A 9,705-nucleotide genomic window follows, 5' to 3' on the forward strand; every position below is an offset into this window, starting at 1 on the left:
GCTTCATGATTGCTCCAAGGTATTTAGCAACTTGCTCTTCAGTGACATACTCATCCTCTTCAGAGGAAGAATACTCATCAGAGCTCATGAAAGGCAGAAGTAAGTCCAATGGAATCTCTATGGTCTCATTTTGAGCCTCAGATTCCCATGGTTCCTCATTAGGGAACTCATTGGAGGTTAGTGCACGCCCATTGAGGTCTTCCTCAGTGGCGTTCACTTCTTCTCCTTCCTCTCCAAATTCGGCCATGTTGATGGCCTTGCACTCTCCTTTTGGATTTTCTTCTGTATTGCTTGGGAGAGTACTAGGAGGGAGTTCAGTAACTTTCTTGCTCAGCTGTCCCACTTGTGCCTCCAAATTCCTAATGGAGGACCTTGTTTCAGTCATGAAACTTTGAGTGGTTTTGATTAGATCAGAGACCATAGTTGCTAAGTCAGAGGGGTTCTGCTTAGAATTCTCTGTCTGTTGCTGAGAAGATGATGGAAAAGGCTTGCCATTGCTAAACCTGTTTCTACCACCATTATTGTTGTTAAAACCTTGTTGAGGTCTTTCTTGATTCTTCCATGAGAAATTTGGGTGATTTCTCCATGAAGAATTATAGGTGTTTCCATAGGGTTCTCCTAGGTAATTCACCTCTTCCATTGAAGTGTTCTCAGGATCATAGGCTTCTTCTTCAGATGAAGCGTCCTTAGTACTGCTTGGTGCATTTTGCATTCCAGACAGACTTTGAGAGATCAAATTGACTTGTTGAGTCAATATCTTGTTCTGAGCCAGAATGGCATTCAGAGCATCAATCTCAAGAACTCCTTTCTTCTGATTAGTCCCATTGTTCACAGGATTCCTTTCAGAAGTGTACATGAATTGGTTATTTGCAACCATTTCAATCAGCTCTTGAGCTTCTGTAGGCGTCTTCTTCAAATGAAGAGATCCTCCAGCAGAGCTATCCAAAGACATCTTGGATAGTTCAGAGAGACCATCATAGAAAATACCTATGATGCTCCATTCAGAAAGCATGTCAGAAGGACATTTTCTGATCAATTGTTTGTATCTTTCCCAAGCTTCATAGAGGGATTCTCCATCCTTCTGTCTGAAGGTTTGGACTTCCACTCTAAGCTTACTCAATTTTTGAGGTGGAAAGAACTTTGCCAAGAAGGCATTGACTAGCTTTTCCCATGAGTCCAGGCTTTCTTTAGGTTGTGAGTCCAACCATGTCCTAGCTCTGTCTCTTACAGCAAAAGGGAATAGCATAAGTCTGTAGACTTCAGGGTCAACCCCATTAGTCTTGACAGTATCACAGATTTGCAAGAATTCAGCTAAGAACTGATGAGGATCTTCCAATGGAAGTCCATGAAACTTGCAATTCTGTTGCATTAGAGAAACTAATTGAGGCTTAAGCTCAAAGTTGTTTGCTCCAATGGCAGGGATAGAGATGTTTCTCCCATAAAAGTCGGGAGTAGGTGCAGTAAAGTCACCCAGCACCTTCCTTGCATTGTTGGCATTGTTGTTGTTTTCGGCTGCCATGTGTTCTTCTTCTTTGAAGATTTCTGTTAGGTCCTCTACAGAGAGTTGTGCTTTAGCTTCTCTTAGCTTTCGCTTCAAGGTCCTTTCAGGTTCAGGGTCAGCTTCAACAAGAATGCTTTTGTCTTTCTTCCTGCTCATATGAAAGAGAAGAGAACAAGAAAATGTGGAATCCTCTATGTCACAGTATAGAGATTCCTTGAGGTGTCAGAGGAAAAGAAAAGTAGAAGACAGAAGTAGAAAATTCAAACTTATCAAAGAAGATGGAGTTCGAATTTTGCATTAAGGAATAGTGTTAGTCCATAAATAAAAGGATGTGAGAAGAAGGGAAGTAATTTTCGAAAATTAAGTAAAATATTTTGAAAACATTTTGAAAAACACTAATTAATTTTCGAAAATAAGAGTGGGAAAGAAATCAAGTGATTTTTGAAAAAGATTTTGAAATTAGAAGTAAAAAAGATTTGATTGAAAACTATTTTGAAAAAGATGAAGTTAAGAAGATATGATTGGTTTTAAAAAGATGTGATTGAGAAGATATGAATTGAAAACAATTTTAAAAAGATTTGATTTTAAAAATTAATAACTTGGCTATCAAGAAAAGATATGATTCAAACATTAAACCTTTCTCAACAGAAAAGGCAACATACTTGAAATGTTCAATCAAATCATTAATTGTTAGCAAGTATCTTTAAAAAAAGAAAGAAATTGATTTTGAAAACATTTGATTGAAAAGATATGATTTGAAAAAGATTTGATTTTGAAAAACTTTGAAAACTTGAAAAAAAATTGATTTGAAAACAAAAATCCTCCCCCTTGTGCCATCCTGGCGTTAAACGCCCAGAATGGTGCACATTCTGGCGTTTAACGCCCAAAACTATACCCTTTTGGGCGTTAAACGCCCAACCAGGTACCCTGGCTGGCGTTTAAACGCCAGTCTGTCCTTCTTCACTGGGCGTTTTGAACGCCCAGCTTTTTCTGTGCAATTCCTCTGCTGTATGTTCTGAATCTTCAATTCTCTGTATTATTGACTTGAGAAGACACAAATTAAAAATATTTTTGGATTTTTAATAATCAAAATGCAACTAAAATCAAATAACAATGCATGCAAGACACCAAACTTAGCAGTTTGTATACTACTGACACTAATGAGAATGCATATGAGACACACAAAACACTCAAGTCAAGAGAATTTAAAGATTAGAGTAAGAAATCATCAATAACATCTTGAAGATCCTTAAGACACATGAATGAATGCATGCAATTGACACCAAACTTAAAATGAGACTAGTGTCTCAATAAGAAACATAACATATTTTTATTTTATTTTTTTTTTTGGTTTTTATGATTTTGTAATTTTTTGGATTTTTAGAAAATTAAGTTGAAAAGAAAATAAAGGTATCAAAATTCTTAATGAGAATTCCAGGAATCATGCAATGTTAGTCTAAAGCTTTAGTCTAAAGGAATTAGACATGGCTAGCCAAGCTTCAGCAGAACATTGCATTCAAGAGCTAAATTGATGAAAATCAATCAGCTTTGGTGATGATAAGAACATCACCTTGAAACACTAGAATTCATTCTTAAGAACTCTGAAGAAAAATACCTAATCTAAGCAACAAGATGAACCGTCAGTTGTCCATACTCGAACAATCCCCGGCAACGGCGCCAAAAACTTGGTGTGCGAAATTGTGATCACTGCTTTTCACAACTCAAATAATCCCTAGTAATGGCCCCAAGAACTTGGTGCTCAATACCATGGCATAAACACAACTTTGCACAACTAACCAGCAAGTGCACTGGGTCGTCCAAGTAATAAACCTTACGCGAGTAAGGGTCGATCCCACGGAGATTGTTGGTATGAAGCAAGTTATGGTCACCTTGTAAATCTTAGTCAGGCAGACTCAAATGGGTATAGTGATATACGAATAAAGCATAAAGATAAAGATAGAGGTACTTATGTAATTCATTGGTAGGAACTTCAGATAAGCGTATGAAGATGCCTTCCCTTCCGTCTCTCTGCTTTCCTACTGTCTTCATCCAATCCTTCTTACTCCTTTCCATGGCAAGCTTATGCAAGGGTTTCACCGTTGTCAGTGGCTACCTCCCATCCTCTCAGTGAAAACGTTCCTATGCTCTGTCACAGCATAGGCTAATCATCTGTCGGTTCTCGGTCAGGCCAGAATAGAATCCAGTGATTCTTTTGCGTCTGTCACTAACGCCCCGCCTGCTAGGAGTTTGAAGCACGTCACAGTCATTCAATCATTGAATCCTACTCAGAATACCACAGACAAGGTTAGACCTTCCGGATTCTCTTGAATGCCGCCATCAGTTCTAGCCTATACCACGAAGACTCTGATCTCACGGAATGGCTGGCTCGTTTGTCAGGCGAGCACTCGGTTGTCAGGCGATCAACCATGCATCGTGTATCAGGAATCCAAGAGATATTCACCCAATCTAAGGTAGAACGGAGGTGGTTGTCAGTCACACGTTCATAGGTGAGAATGATGATGAGTGTCACGGATCATCACATTCATCAAGTTGAAGAACAAGTGATATCTTGGACAAAGAACAAGCGGAATTGAATAGAAGAACAATAGTAATTGCATTAATACTCGAGGTACAGCAGAGCTCCACACCTTAATCTATGGTGTGTAGAAACTCCACCGTTGAAAATACATAAGAACAAGAGTGATCATTGGTTTCGGCCCCAGAGGGAACCAGAAGAACCAAGATGAAAATACAATAGTAAAAGGTCCTATATATAGAGAACTAGTAGCCTAGGGTGTACAAAGATGAGTAAATGACGTAAAAATCCACTTCCGGGCCCACTTGGTGTGTGCTTGGGCTGAGCAATGAAGCATTTTCGTGTAGAGACTCTTCTTGGAGTTAAACGCCAGCTTTTATGCCAGTTTGGGCGTTTAACTCCCATTTTGGTGCCAGTTCCGGCGTTTAACGCTGGGATTTCTGAGGGTGACTTTGAACGCCGATTTGGGCCATCAAATCTTGGGCAAAGTATGGACTATCATATATTGCTGGAAAGCCCAGGATGTCTACTTTCCAACGCCGCTGAGAGCGCGCCAATTGGGCTTCTGTAGCTCCAGAAAATCCACTTCGAGTGCAGGGAGGTCAGAATCCAACAGCATCTGCAGTCCTTTTCAGTCTCTGGATCAGATTTTTGCTCAGGTCCCTCAATTTCAGCCAGAAAATACCTGAAATCACAGAAAAACACACAAACTCATAGTAAAGTCCAGAAAAGTGAATTTTAACTAAAAACTAATAAAAATATACTAAAAACTAACTAGATCATACTAAAAACATACTAAAAACAATGCCAAAAAGCGTACAAATTATCCGCTCATCAACGCACACGTCCTGTTTCTCAAATTTAAATTTTGTTTTCAACTATTTCACCTTCCCAAAAAAATTGTAATCTTCTGTGACACTATTTTAAGGCTCTTGGGCTTAATTTTGAATATTAAAACATGGGAAAGGACCTAAGGGATTTATTTGATGATTATTATGATAATTAGAAAATGGATGATTAGGTTTCGGGTGTACTGAGGATGGTTTGATGGTATGTGAAGAATGATTGATATATGAGATGAGAACTGATGAGTTCGGAATAAAGATTGAATTGACAGCAATTGAGATGAGTCAAGGACTCGGGATGGAAATGTTGATTTGGCAGTAGTTGAGACGAGTTGAGGACTCGAATGTGCAATGATGAGTCATTGATGAATTGAAAATATTTTCTGAAAAACCACTGAACTACTGTTTATATTGAGATTATGAGACGGTATGTGCCCAGCAGGGACAGTGGTTAATCCTGCCGGTCGAGGTAGCGACGATGGCATAACGACGGTGGTTAATCCCGCTTACGTTGAGATGTGAGGTCTGAAGCAAGAGTGTCCCGCTCGCATCCCTTTGGATCAATAGAGTGTGCAGGCACAAAATCCTGGACGATGATCCGAGCACCATATCTCGGGGTTCCCAATGATGATTCCGAAGGGCGACATCTTCATGGAGGTGTGTCGGGTTGGCAGTTGAACCGACAATATGATATCACAGCCAGTGGGACAGGCATTCATCATGTACATTTTCTATCTGTTTGTTTGCTTTGTCAACTTTTAATTGTATGCCTAATTGTATAACATGCCTAATTGCTACTTGAATTACTTTCCTTATATGCTTTACTTATGTTTTACTTGCATTGTATATAATTGTGTTTTCTACTGGGATTGAGGAGGTTCAGAAGGCGGTGGCGATTGGATCGCTTGGAAGATTGGTTGGTGAAGGCTGTGGGACAGCGGAGACTGTTAGACTAGAAAATCCTTTAAGTTAGATTACCCTTTTATGATGTTAAGGTTTTATATATAAGCTTTAATGTTTTTAGTATGCCTTAAGATAAATCTTGTGATGGATATAAAGTCTAGGATTCCCTTTGGCGTCCCGGGGTCTTATATCTTATATCACTGTGAACTGTTACCATACTAAGAACCTCCCGTTCTCATACTGTTCATACACTGGGTCAAAGCTGTCCGACCCGGGATGTTCCACAGATAAAGCGACCGACCTCTTCAGGTCAAGATGACCCGACCTCTTCTCAAAGAGCTTGGCCAAATCACAAGAATGCTCAATAAAATGGCCCAAACAGAGGAACACGTCCCGAAATCCAAGGGTAGCCCAAAGCCTGTAGAGACAAAGGAGGTTCCCTTGAAGATAAGATGACCTCACTTGAAGATAAGATAAAGATATGATAAGATAACTAACTTATCTTATCTAAGGAAGGTCTCTCTACACCTTTATAAATACACTGGAGCACCCAGGTATAACTCATACTCTGATTCTACTTAATACCTGCTTAATACCCTTGCTAACTTAAGCATCAGAGTCCCTTGCAGGTACCCTCCACCATCTGGGAATGAAGGAATCAGCACCGCCACCAAGCCCAATAAGTCGGACACAACAACTCTGACCATTACAGAAGATCTCATCCGAGATCGACCTATAGTTTCAGGTAACCATCGAAACATTAGCGTCGTTGCCGGGGAACCTAGAAGTCATCCAATCACCATGGCAGACGACCATGACAACGATCACACCTCAGATCTAGAGGAAAGAATGCCACATAAAAATGCAGACACCACACCAAAAGATACTTCCCAAATCAACAACAAGAAGAACTCCCCAAATAAAGGAGCCATAGATGCATTTCAAGACCGGTTAAAACAACTTGAAGAAGAAGCCATACATCAACGAGAGGCCGAGAAGGACCTACAAAGGGAAATAAGGCAACGCCGGGAATTGGAGAACAAACTCCTAAAACTTAAAGCCGATGTCAAGACTAAAGCCAACCGATCCATTCCCGAAGATAGATCCCGCAAGGAGCAAGACCCATTCACCAAGTAGATCATGAAGATGAAAATCCCAAAGGACTTTAAACTCCCAGACATGACCTTATACGACGGCACTACAGATCCCGGCCATCATCTCAGCAACTTCAGAAGTAGAATGTATCTCAACGATGCCTCAGATGCAGTTCATTTCAAAGCCTTTCCAACTACTTTAACAAAAATAGCAATTAGATGGTTTGATAACCTCCCTCCTAGGTCCATCTCAAGTTTCGACGACATGGCTAAGAAATTCCTGGCCAGATTCTCCATCCAAAAGGACAAAGCTAAACATGCTCCGAGCTAAACATGCTCAGACAAGGAGAACGGGAAACCCTGCGCAACTACATGGAAAGATTCAACAAGACATGCATGGATATACAGAACCTGCCAACAGAAACTGCTATTATGGGCCTCATTAATGGCTTACGAGAAGGGCCCTTTAGTCAATCTATATCAAAGAAATACCCTACATATCTGAACGAGGTGCAGGAACGAACGGAAAAGTACATCAACATGGAGGAAAACTCTCGATTAGGAAAGACCTCGAAGGCCGGATTCACCCCCCGAGTTAAAGACAAAGATTCTAGAAAGAAGGAAGATCGACATGGAGAGAAAATAAAAAAATACCACAATTACAACCCTCTTCGGGTATCTCTTATGGATGTATACAGATAGGTTTGCAACACGGAAAAAATACCACCAGCTCGGCCATTCAAAGGCGAAAAAGGAGGGGGAAACCGGGCCGAATATTGTGAATACCATCGGATCCGCGGGCACTCCACCAATAAATGTTTCGACTTAAAAAATGTCATAGAAAAGCTCGTACGAGAAGGAAAGCTAGATCGATATCTGGCCACCCATGATGATGAACAAAGAAAAAGAAGAAGAGCAGAAGATGTCGGACCAACCGCGCGATCATCTCGAACGCCAGAAAGACATATCCACATGATACACAACAGATTTGTCGGGGGAGGAATCTCCAAATCATCTCGCAAAAGACATCTCAAAGACGTATACCACGTCGCAGGAAAGGAGGAAGCACCCGACATCCCGGTGATCACTTTTACAAAGGAAGACGCATCCGGTATCGCATCAGGGCATGACGATCCCATGGTCATCATATTATACTGGCAAATGCAAATCTTCACCGCACGTTGATAGACCAGGGGAGTTTCGCCAATATCTTATTCAAAAGTGCTTTCGACAAACTCGGCTTGGAAGAAAAAGAACTCAGAGCATATCCAGACAGCCTGTTCGGGCTAGGAGATACCCCAGTTCAACCAATGGGATACATCTCCCTCCACACAACTTTCGAAAAAGGAAGTCAGTCAAGAACACTCAAAATAGATTACATCGTAGTCGACGTAAGTTCAGCCTACAATGCCCTAATAGGTTGGACAACGTTAAATCAACTCGGCGCAATAGTCTCGACCCCGCATCTATGCATGAAATTCCCAACTGCAGGAGGAATAGCTATGATAAAAGCAGATCAGAAGATGACGCGCCGCTGTTACAACAAAAGTCTAAACCTCAGAGGCAGAGGAGAAGAATTCCGCACAATTGAGCTCGGAAGAATTCAGAGGCGGGAAGAGCTCCGCCCACAACCTGAAGGTGAAATAGAGAAAATCCAAATCGGGGATACCCCAGACCAAATGACCAATATCGGCACACTCCTAAAAGGAGACATAAAAGAATCACTCATACAGTTTCTACGAGACAACGCCGACTTCTTTGCGTGGAAGGCCGCAGACATGCCAGGCATAGATCCCAAGCTAATGTACCACAAGCTAGCAGTCTACCCAGGATCTCGGCCGGTACAACAAAGGCATAGAAAGCTAGGACCAGAACACTCTCAAGCTGTGGAAGAACAGGTACGACCTCTACTGGAGGCAGGTTTCATAAGAGAAGTCAAATACCCGTTATAGCTTGCTAATGTCGTATTGGTAAAAAAGTCAAACGGGAAGTGGAGAATGTGCACTGACTATACCGATCTCAACAAAGCCTGCCCAAAAGATCCTTATCCACTCCCAAGAATCGACGCACTGGTAGATGCCTCCTCCGGATATAAATACCTCTCCTTCATGGATGCATACTCGGGATATAACCAAATCCCAATGTACCCACCCGACTAAGAAAAAACCTCATTCTTAACCCCAAAGGCAAATTACTGCTACATTGTTATGCCCTTCGGTCTTAAAAATGTGGGAGCCACTTACCAAAAATTAATGAACAAGGTTTTTTCGGATCACGTCGGAAAGGTCATGGAAGTCTACGTGGATGACATGCTAGTAAAGACGCAAAATGAAGAGATGTTATTATCCGACCTGACATAAGTATTCAACACTATAAGACGACACGGCATGCGACTCAATCCCGCAAAATGCACCTTCAAAGTAGAAGCTGGTAAATTCTTGGGTTTTATGATCACACAGAGAGGAATCGAAGCAAACCCGGATAACTGCAGGGCCATACTCGACATGAAAAGTCCGACTTGTGTCAAAGAGGTACAACAACTCAACGGGAGGTTGGCATCCTTGTCCAAATTCCTGGCCGGATCAGCAATAAGATCTCTCCCCTTCTACGCCACTCTAAGGAAGGGAAAGGAGTTTGAATGGACAGCGGAATGCGAGCAAACCTTTCAAGACTTCAAAAGATTCCTGGGATAGCCACCTATACTAACTCGGCCACGGGAAGGAGAACCACTCATATTGTACCTCACAGTAGGAAATCGGGCAATAGCCTCAGCACTGGTCCGAGAAGACAACAGCGGGCAACAGCCCATATACTTTATCAGCAAAG

The 9,705-nt window shown here is 41.5% G+C and overlaps 1 non-coding gene across 1 annotated transcript; it reads left to right on the plus strand.

The window, feature by feature from the left end:
- The first annotated feature begins 1,006 nt into the window (after positions 1 to 1,006).
- Positions 1,007 to 1,114, plus strand: LOC130972624 (small nucleolar RNA R71). The gene has a single exon (XR_009083785.1). It is a non-coding gene; the product is annotated as a small nucleolar RNA R71 (small nucleolar RNA).
- The last annotated feature ends 8,591 nt before the right edge of the window (positions 1,115 to 9,705 follow it).

The sequence above is a fragment of the Arachis stenosperma genome, chromosome 3 (assembly GCF_014773155.1).
Source record: "Arachis stenosperma cultivar V10309 chromosome 3, arast.V10309.gnm1.PFL2, whole genome shotgun sequence".
In the NCBI taxonomy this organism is placed as follows: Eukaryota; Viridiplantae; Streptophyta; class Magnoliopsida; order Fabales; family Fabaceae; genus Arachis; species Arachis stenosperma.